Source organism: Silene latifolia, chromosome 8 (assembly GCF_048544455.1).
Source record: "Silene latifolia isolate original U9 population chromosome 8, ASM4854445v1, whole genome shotgun sequence".
NCBI classification, from domain to species: domain Eukaryota; kingdom Viridiplantae; phylum Streptophyta; class Magnoliopsida; order Caryophyllales; family Caryophyllaceae; genus Silene; species Silene latifolia.
Window position 1 is genome coordinate 57223518 of NC_133533.1, and position 16483 is coordinate 57240000.

At 34.7% G+C, this 16483-nt stretch overlaps 1 protein-coding gene across 1 annotated transcript in view; it reads left to right on the forward strand.

Annotated features, from left to right (window-relative positions):
* Positions 1-16483, forward strand: part of LOC141596881 (uncharacterized) — a 161617-nt gene that overhangs the window by 81071 nt on the left and 64063 nt on the right. The window lies entirely within an intron of this gene.

Genomic DNA, 16483 nt, shown 5'->3' on the forward strand with positions numbered 1-16483 from the left:
CAGGTTGTAATCTTCGAATGACCTGGAGATCATACTTTGACTTTCGCCTTGTCCAAGCCTCAGTCAAAGTGGGGCTCAGAGATACCCAGAAGATTCCGCACCTTCCAAAAACCACCCGATGATGAACGGACTATAACGTGTTTTTGATATGCGTGCGTGGATTGGCTATACATGAGACGGTTTAATGCACTACTCGAATATGAAAAATGATTTCAAAATTTTTCTAACTTCATTTGCATTAAAAATAATACTATTTAGAGTTAAAACCGTCTTTAGGACCCAAAACCGACTCAGAAGTCCGCAACTCGAGTCAACATGAGTCAACCCAAGTCAACCCAAATCTCGAATGTCAAAAATAATGCCATGAATGTCTTCATCATGTCATTTCCATTAAAATGACCCTAATTAGAGTCAAAACTGACACCGAGTCAAAAACCGACTCGAAATTCAAATCCCGACTCACACGGGTCAAACCCGAGTCAAGCACACAAAACACCTACCTCAAGTAACACCTAAAATCATCTTATTAGATGCCCATATTGTTACACGACATCTTATATGAATGCCACATATCAACAATGGATGGAGAATAGGCCACGTCCAAATTGAAAGGGACAGTACACCCCATTGAGTCACGGGGTGGCTCGCGCCTCAATGGGGCGTCTCCTTAGCCTCTAAGCAAACTCAACCGACCTACCTCCCTATATTTCTCTATAAATACCCACCATCACACACCATAATCTTCACGCGAGAGTCCGCCCCCTCACATCTCCCTTAAACTTCTATACTCGACTTCCTAAGTCACAAAATCGACACGTGTTTACGACCTACCGATCGTAAACACAAGCCTTACACATATTGTTTGGTACCGTCGCCGTGCATTCGATCGACCCATTCGACCAACTCAACTCATCAATCAACATGTTTTAATTAACATATTTTCAACTCATTTTCAAAACAAAATCCTTTTTTAAGGCACTCTTTTTAAACTTCTTGATCGTGAGTAGTCGCTACGAGAAAACTTGTCTCTAAAGTCGTCTATGTCGCAAACATCGTACACGTAAGTTTGAGGGTGTAAACAACTCACTTTATTTCATGTATTTACTGTTTTTATGAGTCTATAAGCATGGACAATGCGTAACACGATTCAAATATAGGTTAGACGAGCCAAAACCGAGTTTTGGCCTGAGACAGAAGCTCTTTGCTATGCAAGGGAGCTCGCGCCTCTTGTGGGTCTCAGGTCAGACTCATCCGTGTTTGAGTTCGTCTTTCCTTCAACACTTTCTTTTATCCTTACTTCTTTCCTTTTACGGTTTTTACCATTTCAAATGTTTTAATTCATTTTTATGATAAACATATTTTGACCATTACAAAAATCATCCTTGGTTCTTTATACCATGACGGTTTATTCCGTGACTTGATGATATTATTGGTTAATTACATTTTAATGGGTATTTTAACACCCTTTTTATTCTATTTACCATTTTTCTCATTTGTTTACATTGGTAAACATATTAGTCATAATTCATAATCATCCTTGGTTCTTTATACCATGTCGGTTTAATCCGAGTACGATGACAAACCTGACTAATTACAAAGAAATGAACTTAACATAATTAGTTCAAATCAAACATTTTACATTTTTATTTGTAAACGATGCTTTTCAAACATGCAAATCCGACAACGAATATTACTAACATAATAGTAATTATTCCGAGTCATGGAAATCATATTTGCAAATCTTTCATCATAAATACGGTTTTAAACAACCTTTTCAAAAACCAGGAGACGCCCCCCTTGGGTCGGCTCATGGCTCACGTCCCAAGGGACCACCTGTTTTCACATTTCAAAACCAGGGCAGAGCCCCTTCCATCGCCAATAGGCTCGCGCCCCAATGGGGCTGTCTAGCGCTGTTCTGCCCCGTTTTTAACATTTGTCTAGGACGATCCTGATTACGGTTAATCCGAATACATGACGGATCAGATTGACAAGCTTACGTTTTTACATTTTGTCATTTGACATCCTTTTTCAAATAAATAGATTGTGTTAAGCATCATAACCCGAATTTGGTAAATGGATGTTTAATTTCCGTTCTCACATGCAAATCAACCATAAACCCAACTTGACATCTTATGCTTGATATTTGGATAAACAAACCGACTTAGAAAGCTCACATGTTAGGTTAAAACTTTTGGATGCGCATTCATGCATTTTCACCGTTTTATCAACTCTTGCACTTAAACAACCACGATCGATCAGTAGAGGCCGCTAACGCGGGCGGGATTGGGTGTCCGATTAAAGGGCTTCCCAATACGTACCCTCACCCCTTACTCAGAACCTTTGGATAGTGGATGGCCTTATCCAGGGCGTACGAGAGTCATTTTAGGCATAAAATGCTAAAAGGGGAACGATTTCTTATCTTTAGTACCTATGTCAAACACTGCTTTGTGCTTCGTTTGACCGAGGTATAAAGTGGATTTCGAACGGGTTCCAAGCATCCCACAAATGCTTGGTGGCGACTCCGAACATCTCTGTATCGTTTCGAGACCTTTACCGAGACGATACCGACCGATCTAAAGCGATCCGGTCGAAAACATTTTTACGCCTCCGAGCGTGGCTTTCAAAAGACCGCTGCATGTCCACAGATTGGCCTGGCGTGCAGGTGGCCCGCGAGCGCGGATTGGCTTGCGGCCTAAATCCGCAGACCGAGAAGTGGCCCATGTCCACAGTTTCATTGTCGATTCAATTAACCTACTCGAGATATACAATTTCTTGATATGAATTAAACGTCTAATTTTATTACTCCCTCCGTCCCGGTCATTTATTGTCCTTTTCCATATTAGGGTGTCTCAGTGAGTTGTTGTACTTTCTACTTTAAGAATGAACTTGATGAGCAATTTGATCATTCACAATCAATTTGTTCCACTTGGCATTTGGTAATTGGCCCATTTTCCTTTTTTTGATCTTTGTGCCAAAACCAAAGGACAACAATTGATCGGGACGGAGGAAATATTTTTCTTCCTTCAAAATTAAAGGCATTTTGCAACTACCAACCATATATATACATTGTTTTTTAACGTCATTGTTGGTCAAAATGGCATTTTCCAAGACTATAAATGAAGAGTTTCCTGAAATGATGAGCAATAAATTCACCTTCTAAAAACGGCATAGTTTCCATTTACTACATTTACTCCCTTTTTTTTTTTTTGCGAGCTACTGTTAACGTCTAATTTTATTACTCCTTCTATCCCGGTCATTTATTGGCCTTTTCCATATTAGGGTGTCTCAGTGAGTTGTTGTACTTTCTATTTTAAGAATGAACTTGATGAACAATTTGATCATTCACAATCAATTTGTTCCACTTGGCATTTGGTAATTGGCCCATTTCGCTTTTTTTATCTTTGTGCCAAAACTAAAGGACAAAAATTAATCGAAACGGAGGGAATATTACCAAACATAAATATCCATTGTTTTTTAACGTCATTATTGGTGAAAATGGCATTTTCCAAGACAATAAATGAACACTTTCTTCAAATGATGCCCAATGTTATTGTAGTCAAATTCACCTTCTAAAAACGGCATAGTTTCCGTTTACTGCATTTTCCACATAGTTCAATAGTAACTAACTTTCTAACTATATTTAACAAATTTGTATCTGACTTCCTTATATTCTAACATTTTCAAGGTTGGATCTCGGAAGCAAAAATTGTATTGAAATACTTGAGAACTTACCTTACTTTATTTCCCACGATAAATATCAACAAACCTGTGGAAAGAAAAAATATACAATTAATTCCATAGCTTGTGTGATAAATACGAAACAATAATAAATAAAAAAATTGTTGACCATGATAAAAATGGTCACATATCACATTGTAACATCAAATTTTTGATAGCATAAAGGTATATCTCTATCTACGTATAATAAACGAAATATGTTGTCTTCAAACAAAATACCTAAAAGAATTGAAAATAATTGTTTGAAAATTTTGTTTAACTAAAATTGAGAAATAATAATTAGACCACAAAAGAACTATTAACTTGGTTAAAAACTCACCGTACTTTTAAAAAAAAAAACTGTATAATAGGAAACTAACTCATACTACCAAGCACAAAACGAAAATACAGTATGCATACACATTAATTTACAAATTGATACTTTCTTTTGTCCCGATTATTTGTTATCCTTTTCTATATATGTTGGGGTGTCTCAGTCAATTATTATCATTTCTATTTTAAAAATGAAATTGATGAACTATTTTATCATTCACACTCAATTTGTTTCACTTGTCATTTAGTAATTGACCCCCTCTTCTTTCCCTGGTCTTTATGCCAAAACTAAAGAACAACAATTGACCGGGACACTCGTATATTTCAAGTTCAATTCATTTCATCGCTGACACTCGTATGTTTCATTGTCGATTCAATTAAGCTACTCGAGATATACAATTTCTTGATATGAATTAAACGTCTAATTTTATTACTCCCTCTGTCCCGGTCATTTATTGTCCTTTTCCATATTAGGGTGTCTCAGTGATTTGTTGTACTTTCTATTTTAAGAATGAACTTGATGAGCAATTTGATCATTCATAATCAATTTGTTCCACTTAGCATTTGGTAATTGGCCCATTTTCCTTTTTTTTGATCTTTGTGCCAAAATCAAAGGACAACAATTGATCGAGATGGAGGAAATATTTTTCTTCCTTCAAAATTAAAAGCATTTTGCAACTACCAAACATAAATATCCATTGTTTTTTAACGTCATTATTGGTGAAATGGCATTTTCCAAGACTATAAATGAAGAGTTTCCTAAAATGATGAGCAATAAATTCACCTTCTAAAAACGGCATAGTTTCCGTTTACTACATTTACTCCCTTTTTTTTTTGCGAGCTACTGTTAACGTCTAATTTTATTACTCCTTCCATCCCGGTCATTTATTGTTCTTTTCCATATTAGGGTGTCTCAGTGAGTTGTTGTACTTTCTATTTTAAGAATGAACTTGATGAACAATTTGATCATTCACAATCAATTTGTTCCACTTGGCATTTGGTACTTGGCCCATTTCCCTTTTTGTGATCTTTGTGTCAATATTAAAGGACAAAAATTGATTGGAACAGAGGGAATATTACCAAACATAAATATCCATTGTTTTTTAACGTCATTATTGGTGAAAATGGCATTTTCCAAGACTATAAATGAACACTTTCTTCAAATGATGCCCAGTGTTATTGTAGTCAAATTCACCTTCTAAATACGGCATAGTTTCCGTTTACTGAATTTACTCCCCCCCCTCCTTCGTCCCGGTCATTTATTGTCCTTTTCCATATTAGGGTGTCTCAGTGAGTTGTTGTACTTTCTATTTTAAGAATGAACTTGATGAGCAATTTGATCATTCACAATCAATTTGTTCCACTTGGCATTTGGTAATTGGCCCATTTTCCTTTTTTTGATCTTTGTGCCAAAACCAAAGGACAACAATTGATCGAGACGGAGGAAATATTTTTCTTCCTTCAAAATTAAAGGCATTTTGCAACTACCAAACATAAATATCCATTATTTTTTAACGTCATTGTTGGTGAAAATGGTATTTTTCAAGACTATAAATGAAGAGTTTCCTGAAATGATGAGCAATAAATTCACCTTCTAAAAACGGCATAGTTTCTGTTTACTACATTTACTCCTTTTTTTTTTTTTTGCGAGCTACTGTTAACGTCTAATTTTATTACTCTTCCATCCCGGTCATTTATTGTTCTTTTCCATATTAGGGTGTCTCAGTGAGTTGTTGTACTTTCTATTTTAAGAATGAACTTGATGAACAATTTGATCATTCACAATCAATTTGTTCCACTTTGCATTTGGTAATTGACCCATTTCCCTTTTTTTGATCTTTGTGCCAAACCAAATGACAAAAATTGATCGGAACGGAGGGCATATTACCAAACATAAATATCCATTGTTTTTTAACGTCATTGTTGGTGAAAATGGCATTTTCCTAAGACTTTAAATGAACACTTTATTCAAATGATGCCCAGTGTTATTGTAGTCAAATTCACCTTCTAAACAAGGCATAGTTTCCGTTTACTGCATTAAACAACCCCCCCCCCTATCCATTGTTTTTTAACGTCATTGTTGGTGAAAATGGCATTTTCCAAGACTATAAATGAAGAGTTTCTTGAAATGATGAACAATATTATTGTAGTGAAATTCACCTTCTAAAAATGGCGTAGTTTCCGTTTACTATATTTACTCCTTTGTTTTTTTTTGCGAGCTACTGTTAACGTCTAATTTTATTACTCCTTCCATCCCGGTCATTTATTGTCCTTTTACATATTAGGGTGTCTTAGTGAGTTGTTGTACTCTCTATTTTAAGAATGAACTTGATGAATAATTTGATCATTCACAATCAATTTGTTCCACTTGGCATTTGGTAATTGGTCTATTTCCTCTTTTTTGATCTTTGTGCCAAAACTAAAGGACAAAAATTAATCGGAACGGAGGGAATATTACCAAACATAAATATCCATTGTTTTTTAACGTCATTGTTGGTGAAAATGACATTTTCCAAGACTATAAATGAACACTTTCTTCAAATGATGCGCAATATTATTGTAGTCAAATTCACCTTCTAAAAACGGCATAGTTTCCGTTTACTGCATTTTTCTTCCTTCAAAATTAAAGGCATTTTGCAACTACCAAACATAAATATTCATTGTTTTGAAGAGTTTCTTGAAATGATGAGCAATATTATTGTAGTGAAATTCACCTTCTAAAAACGACATAGTTTCCGTTTACTACATTTACTCCTTTTTTTTTTGCGAGCTACTGTTAACGTCTAATTTTATTACTCTTTCCATGCCGGTCATTTATTATCCGTTTTCATTTTAGGGTGTCTCAGTGAGTTGTTGTACTTTCTATTTTAAGAATGAACTTGATGAACAATTTGATCATTCACAATCAATTTGTTACACTTGGCATTTGGTAATTGGCCTATTTCCCCTTTTTTGATCTTTGTGCCAAAATCAAATGACAAAAATTGATCGGGATGGAGGGAATATTACCAAACATAAATATCCATTGTTTTTTAACGTCATTGTTGGTGAAAATGACATTTTACAAGACTAAAAATGAACAATTTCTTCAAATGATGTGTAACACCCCGGCCCAAACCGGGTCGGGAGCGGTTACTTATGATAGCTCACCAGGCTGTGTACATGGCCCACAGATCAACACGGGTCCTTTATAGCGCATTTTGTCCTCACTCATGCGCATCCCGGAAACCTTCCCAGGAGGTCACCCATCCTAAGACTACTCCCAGTCAAGCACGCTTAACTTTGGAGATCTTTCGCATGGATGACCATAAAAGAAAGTGCACTTTGTTGATATGAGTAGTACTTCCAATCCCTTTAAGCACTAGTCATTTAAGCGTATCACTGGACCTCTTCAATTACCGTGGGGTGTTACATGATGCCCAATATTATTGTAGTGAAATTCACCTTCTAAAAACGCCATAGTTTCCGTTCGCATTTACTACCCCCCCACATCATATTACTGCATTTTTCTTCCTTCAAAATTAAAGGCATTTTGCAACTACCAAACATAAATATCCATTGTTTTTTAACGTCATTGTTGGTGAAAATGGCATTTTCCAAGACTATAAATGAAAAGTTTCTTGAAATGATGAGCAATATTATTGTAGTGAAATTCACCTTCTAAAAACGGCATAGTTTCTGTTTACTACATTTCCTCCTTTTTTTTTGCGAGCTACTGTTAACGTCTAATTTTATTACTCCTTCCATCCCGGTCATTTATTGTCCTTTTCCATATTAGGGTGTCTCAGTGAGCTGTTGTACTTTCTATTTTAAGAATGAACTTGATGAACAATTTGATCATTCACAATCAATTTGTTCCACTTGGCATTTGGTAATTGGCCCATTTCCCTTTTTTTTATCTTTGTGTCAAAACTAAAGGACAAAAATTAATCGGAACAGAGGGAATATTACCAAACATAAATATCCATTGTTTTTTAACGTCATTGTTGGTGAAAATGGCATTTTCCAAGACTATAAATGAACACATTCTTCAAATGATGCCCAATGTTATTTTAGTCAAATTCACCTTCTAAAAACGGCATAGTTTCCGTTTACTGCATTTTCCACATAGTTCAATAGTAACTAACTCTCTAACTATATTTAACAAATTTGTATCTGACTTCCTTATATTCTAACATTTTCAAGGTTGGATCTCGGAAGCAAAAATTGTATTGAAATACTTGAGAACTTACCTTACTTTATTTCCCACGATAAATATCAACAAACCTGTGGAAAGAAAAAATATACAATTAATTCCATAGCTTGTGTGATAAATACGAAACAATAATAAATAAAAACATTGTTGACCATGATAAAAATGGTCACATATCACATTGTAACATCAAATTTTTGATAGCATAAAGGTATATCTCTATCGACGTATAATAAACGAAATATGTTGTCTTCAAACAAAATACCTAAAAGAATTGAAAATAATAATTGGAAAATTTTGTTTAACTAAAATTGAGAAATAATAATTAGACCACAAAAGAACTAACTTGGTTAAAAACTCACCGTACTTTTAAAAAAAAAGTGTATAATAGGAAACTAACTCATACTACCAAACACAAAACAAAAATACAGTATGCATACACATTAATTTACAAATTGATACTTTCTTTTGTCCCGATTATTTGTTATCCTTTTCTATATATGTTGGGGTGTCTCAGTCAATTATTATCATTTCTATTTTAAGAATGAAATTGATGAACTATTTGATCATTCACACTCAATTTGTTCCACTTGTCATTTAGTAATTAACCCCCCCCCCCCCCTTCTTTCCCTGATCTTTATGCCAAAACTAAAGGACAACAATTGATCGGGACACTCGTATATTTCAAGTTCAATTCATTTCATCGCTGACACTCGTATGTTTCATTGTTGATTCAATTAAGCTACTCGAGATATACAATTTCTTGATATGAATTAAACGTCTAATTTTATTACTCCCTTCGTCCCGGTCATTTATTGTCCTTTTCCATATTAGGGTGTCTCAGTGAGTTGTTGTACTTTCAATTTTAAGAATGAACTTGATGAGCAATTTGATCATTCACAATCAATTTGTTCCACTTGGCATTTGGTAATTGGCTCATTTTCCTTTTTTTGATCTTTGTACCAAAACCAAAGGACAACAATTGATCGAGACGGAGGAAATATTTTTCTTCCTTCAAAATTAAAGGCATTTTGCAACTACCAAACATAAATATCCATTGTTTTTTAACGTCATTGTTGGTGAAAATGGCATTTTCCAAGACTATAAATGAAGAGTTTCCTGAAATGATGAGCAATAAATTCACCTTCTAAAAACGGCATAGTTTCCGTTTACTACATTTAATCCTTTTTTTTTTGCGAGCTACTGTTAACGTCTAATTTTATTACTCCTTCCATCCCGGTCATTTATTGTCCATTTCCATATTAGGGTGTCTCAGTGAGTTGTTGTACTTTCTATTTTAAGAATGATCGAACTTGATGAACAATTTGATCATTCACAATCAATTTGTTACACTTGGCATTTGGTAATTGACCCATTTCCCTTTTTTTGATCTTTGTGCCAAAACAAAAGGACAAAAATTGATCGGGACGGAGGGAATGTTACCAAACATAAATATCCATTGTTTTTTAACGTCGTTGTTGGTGAAAATGGCATTTTCCTAAGACTTTAAATGAACACTTCATTCAAATGATGCCCAATATTACTAGTTTTATACTCGTGCAAAATATTGCACGGGTTTACTCATTTAGCATTTTCTTTGCAAAACGTAAGTAAATGAATAAAAATGCAAAAAAAAAAAACACACACTCTAATTCTAGGAAATGCCTCCCTTTTTTCGCTCTATGGTATAAAATGGCTCCATCTATTACTTGGAAACCAATTAAATTTTTTGAAAACGCAATACATTATATAAAATTCTATTATAAAATGGGAGAAACTCATGGGGAAAAAATCGTTTGGATAAAACAGTGAAGGGTTGTGGCGGTGAGCTTATCTAGACTTGACAAACAACCATTTTTTGGTCAATTTCAATCAATTTATTTAGGAATAGTGATCATTGTCAAACAAAAAATATTCGAGTCAGGTCATATTGGTTGGCTCAATTCAGATTACGACTCAAATCTTCTCCTGAGTTCATGTACGACAACTTCATTCATTTGTCACGTCTGAGGTTAAGGATCGTATTATTCAGGCATGCTCATTTTTAAATGTTTACATTATACCTATGCTACTGGGAGATTTAGTTATCATAATCATTGTTTTATATTTATCAATCCATGTGAAAAAAATTAGTAATTAAACAATTAGTCAATAAAGATAAATTAGCTATTTCACAAATTTTTATTTAAAATCCTTACTAAGCTTAAGACATGTCAAATAATTAGGAAAAATGATAAATTTGTCTTATATATATATATATATATATATATATATATATATATATATATATATATATATATATATATATATATATATATATATATATATATATATATATATATGGAATAGACTTTGTGCAAAATTCGACCCGACCCGAAAACCCGGTTTTTTCAACCCGCGACCCGTTTGACCCGAACCCGAAATGACCCGTTATTTTAGGGTCGAGACCCGACCCTAACGGGTCGAACCGTTGGGTGAAGGGAAAATCATGAATTTTATTAAAAATATTAATATTTATATATTATATTTGAAAATATAGTTAATTTTTTTTTTATTACTTAAAATTAATAATTCAACTAAAAAGTCAATTTTATATAACTTTTATAATATTTAATAATAAAATAATTATTAAAAAACTTTCTTTTAATAATTATATAAATATAATTATTGTATATGATGAATATGATTAAAATAATAATTTTAAATATATTTTACTTTTAAAAAAAATATTTTTTAAATTAAAAAAATCGTTTAAAAAAGACGCCAAAAATTATTTCTTGACCAGTATTCTGACCCTAACCCGACCCGTATCTGACCCGATCCGTATTTGATCCGACCCGACCCGAGACCCAACCCGCCCGACCCGTTTGAGAGGTCTAATATGGAATGATAGTAAACCCCGTCCTAATGTTAAGACAGATATCCGTTCAAGATAGATTAACCGTAACTTATGACCATAATTATTCACCCAACTAATTGGGCTAATTCCTACTCCAAAAGAATAAGGCCATGAAAATAAAATCAGCTTAACCTAGATATAAAAATACCTCATTGAATTTATTTAATCTTTACTCATTCACTCTCATCCTGTCATCCACATGACCGCCCCCTCTTCTCCTCCCTCACTACTTTAAAATTTAACTTAAATGTTCCTTTAAAAATTCTCCAATTATTATTAGTGTAATTCACAAACAGACTCCTTCTCCACCTCCTCGATCCTATTCAACCTCAGCTAAAATTTGTGGATTTCAATTCGTCTCTAGTAGAATAATTTCATCCGTTATTATCGTTTTTTGTATGTCAAAATCTATTCTTTTTTAGGTTAATTTTAATATTTAAATTTTTAAGTTTTGCTAATTGATTCTAACTTGATTTAATATTTTTCTGAGTTCACCAATATTTCTTAAATAAATGATTGCATGTATCTTTTTATGGCTAATTAATGGTCTTTCTCAAAAGAAAAGAACTAAATAAAAAAGGTTAATGTTTGCTTCAAAGATTAATTTGTCTCCTTCGAGTATAGAGAGGGTGGTAGATCTACCTTTTATTGCTTAAAGTTTCTTAATTTCATTATTTTTCTGTATTATACATGTACTTTTTTTGATTTTTTTACTCATGAATTTTTTAATGAGTATTTTTTCGAAAATATATTTACGTTTTAAGGTTTTTGATTTTTCCGTATTATATAGGAAGTATTTTTTTATTTTTTATTTATAGATTTGATGTTATTCTGTTGTATACTCTTTTATGACTGTGAGGACTGAGGAGAATGATGTTTATTTGAAATTTTTTTTCACTTTATGTAATTTATTATTTTGTAATTATTTATAAATTGAAAATTTAAATTATATAAAATTTTGTATATAAAAATTTGGAATTTCTTACATTATACAATTAAAAATTTGTAATTTATTATTTTGTAAATCAAACATTATACAGTTGAAAATTTTGTATATAAAAATGCAAAAGTAATTGTATAACTTTTGACTTTGTATAGTTTGTATGAAATTTGCAATCTTTTAAATCATACTTAGAGGGATGATAGTAATTAAATGGGGTGAAGAACGTGGGGTGGGGCAAATTTTTTTTCATTCTTTGACAGCCTGAAAATAATGGACCAATCACAGCTATTTAAATGTTTCAGCTTTTATAGATAGGGGATTGTAGTCAAATTCACCTTCTAAAAACGACATGGTTTCCGTTTACTGCATTTATTCCCCCCCCCCCCCCCACACACACACACATCATATTATTGCATTTTTCTTCTTTCAAAATTAAAGGCATTTTGCAACTACCAAGCATAAATATCCATTGTTTTTTAACGTCATTGTTGGTGAAAATGGCATTTTCCAAGACTATAAATGAAGAGTTTCTTGAAATGATGAGCAATATTATTGTAGTGAAATTCACCATCTTAAAACGGCATAGTTTCCGTTTACTACATTTACTCCTTTTTTTTTTTTTTTTTTTTGCGAGCTACTGTTAATGTCTAATTTTATTACTCCTTCCATCCCGGTCATTTATTGTCATTTTTTATATTAGGGTGTCTCAGTGAGTTGTTGTACTTTCTATTTTAAGAATGAACTTGATGAACAATTTGATCATTTACAATCAATTTGTTACACTTGGCATTTGGTAATTGTCCATTTCCCTTTTTTTTATCTTTGTGCCAAAACCAAAGGACAAAAATTGATCGGGACGGAGGAAATATTTTTTTTATTTCAAAATTAAAGGCATTTTGCAACTACCAAACATAAATATCTATTGTTTTTTAACGTCATTGTTGGTGAAAATGGCATTTTCCAAGACTATAAATGACCACTTTCTTCAAATGATGCGCAATATTATTGTAGTCAAATTCACCTTGAGCGAGCTAGGGTTAAATATCTGTTGGAAGTGATGCCTATGAAAAGGCATAATTCTCATGTTTGAGAATTGTGTTTGTCCCAGATCGGTGGGAAACACCAACTCTTTCACCTTTATATGGGCTCTTATCCATTGTATGGATAAGAGATTGGTCCAAGGTGGGTTTTGTGTGTGTTTGTTGGGCCAGTGGGTTTGGGTCCAACACACAGGCGCGCGCGCGCGCCGGCCCAGCCCGGCTCGGGCTCGGGTAGAGCCCCTGCGGGGGTTTTACCTTTTTGGGCCATTTGCGTTTTGAGTGTTTTTGGGCCGAGTTTGTTTGTGTTGTTGTCCAGGTACATCCTGTTGCTGATGCGGGTTGAATGAGTCAGTCAACACTGTTAGTGGGTGAGAAGTTTACTCCCCACTTTCGGTCATTGATCGCCTGCGTTTTAGGGTCGGGATTTTATGGCTCTCTTCGCTATAAATACCGAGGTCTTCCTGTCAGTTCAACACACAACATAAACTCTCTTCTCTCTTCTGTTCTCAAACATCTTCCTCTCTAATATATTTTTCTGGGTTCAGCTTTAAGTCCGTTCCAGGTCTTACAAACTCGAGTGGGCGAGTTTGTGAGACAGCAGTAGTGTAATCCTTGGGGACTACCGGTCGTCGCTGATCGCCACCACGGTCGCACCGGAGAAATAGTTTTTAAGGCGGCGGTTAAAATGCATCGTGTCACTACCTTTCCTCCGTCGGTATTTACGATCTTTGGCATTTATTTAGAAGACTTTGCATTTTTATTCCTTTCGTAATTCTTTGCTGCTACAGAATTTACGAACAACAATTTAAAAACTATTTAATTAGTGCAGTAGCCATGTCTGTTATTTCGAAAATTGTACCTGATATTTCGAAAATTGAGCAATTAGATGGTCAGAATTATAAGCGTTGGTCCCAGAAACTGTTGATGTTTTTTGAGCAGCTGGAAATTGAATATGTATTATTTAATGATCCGCCAAAACCTATTGTTCCATCTGATGCTGAGACTACCCCTCCTGCGGCTAAGGCAGTTAAGTCAAATGAAGATGAAACTGCTAAAATTGTTAAGGACAACAAAACTGCTAGGTGTCACATATCTAATAACATGATTAACCCGCTGTTCGATTTATTTGCTGATAATAAATCGGCTAAAGTCATTTGGGAGTCCTTACTGAAAAAATATGGGGCTGATGACGCTGGGAAAAAGAAATATGTTGTGGGTAAGTGGCTGCAATTTAAGATAGTGGATGGGAAGTCTATTATGGAACAGGTTCATGTCTATGAAAACTTGTGTGCTGATATTGTTAGTGAGGGCATGAAATTAGACGACCTTTTTGTTGCTAATGTGCTATTAGAAAAATTCCCTCCCTCTTGGTCTGAGTATAGAAACCAACTAAAGCACAAAAAGAAAGACATGTCCCTTGTGGAACTTATCAGTCACATGAGGACCGAAGAGGCAAATCGCCTCAAAGACAACCTTTGTTTACCAGTCGTGAATGCATCTGTTCTTCATCAAAGCTAATTTGGTTGAGTCCGGTGGTCCGTCAAATTCTTTGAAAAGTTCAAGGGTAAGGGTAAGGCCAAGGTTGGTCGGGGTAAGGGTAAAGGAAAGAAGATCGATCCAGGGAAGTACACCAAGCCGGTTTGCAAAGATTCGAAGCCTAAGGGTCCTTTGGTTTGCTATGTTTGTGGGAAACCGGGTCACAAAGCCTACTAGTGCATCGATAAGAAGACTGTTGAAGTGAAGCCAATGTTGTGACTGATGATGTCATTCTTCTTTGTGGTTGTTGAAGCTAATCGGTGGGTAATCTTTGAATGGGTCTTGATATCGGCGCTTCCGGACACCTCTGTGGCGATAAGGGGTTATTTCCGAGTTCGAGGAGATAGCGATGGGGAATGCGTCTACATGGGTAATTCTTCATTTGCAAAGATTACAGTGCAAAGGCAAGATCTTTCTCAAACTCACCTCGGGGAAAACACTTGCCCTTAATAATGTTTTATTTGTACCTACATTGCGTCGAAACCTCGTGTCTGGTGCCTTGTTAAACAAAGCTGGCTTGAAACTTGTTTTTGAGGCTGACAAGGTTGTAATGTCGCGCAATGGGGAATTTGTGGGCAAGGGTTATCTGTCTGGGGGTCTTTTTTGTACTTGAACACCGATTCTGTTTTTAATAATATTGCATCTATACGCTTATATCGCCGAGTCTATTGATGTTTGGCATGGTAGATTAGGTCATGTGAATGTTGACTACATTAAAAAACTTAGAACTATGAGTTTAATTCCGGGTTTATCGAGTCAAGAATTCTCTAAATGTGGTAGCTGCGTTGAGGCTAAATTCACAAAGAAACCTAGTAAACCTGTGACAACTAGGACTACGAGTCTTCTTGAGTTAATTCACACTGACCTAGCTGACTTCAAAAATGTTGCAAGTAGAGGTGGCAAGAATTATTATGTGACTTTTATAGACGACTGTTCAAGGTACACCCGTGTTTATCTACTTAAGACTAAAGATGAAGCAGAACAATCGTTTATAAACTTTAAAAATGAGGTCGAAAATCAACTCGACAGAAAGATTAAAAGGGTAAGGTCTGATAGAGGTGGTGAGTATAAATCCAGTTATTTAGCAGACTTTTGTGCTGCAAATGGTTTAATACATGAGACTAGTGCACCTTATTTACCCCAATCCAATGGTGTAGCTGAACGTAAAAATAGAACTTTAAAAGAGATGATGAATGCTATGCTTTTAAGTTCTGGCCTATCTGACGATATGTGGGGGGAAGTAATTCTTTCTGCTTGTCACATTTTAACCATGTACCTCATAAGAAAATTGACAAGACACCCTACGAGATTTGGAAGGGCTATCCTCCTAACCTAAGTTACCTTAGAGTGTGGGGGTGTTTGGCTAAAGTGGGTTTACCTGACTTTAGGAGACCTACCGTTGGACCTAAGACCTATGATTGTGTTTTTATAGGTTATGCTCAAAATAGCTCTGCTTATAGATTTATGTCTTTGAGTGACCGTTCTATATCTGAGGCTAGAGATGCCGAATTTTTTGAGCATGTTTTCCCTTTTCAGAAAAATGTTGTTTCATCTACTTCCTTACCTGTTGCATCTGTTGATATGTCTTCTCATGCTAGTTGTAGTAGCACTCCTATTGATCATGCTGTTGAACCTAGGAGGAGTAAAAGACCTAGATGTCCAAAGGATTATAGTGATTATGTTACAACACATTTATCTGAATATGGATACTCTGTTTGTGCAAGTGATGAGTTTGTTTGACTTTTTAATAGAGGATGACCCAAAAACTTATAGTGAGGCAATGAAATCTATTGATGCTAATTTTTGGAAAGATGCTATTAAAA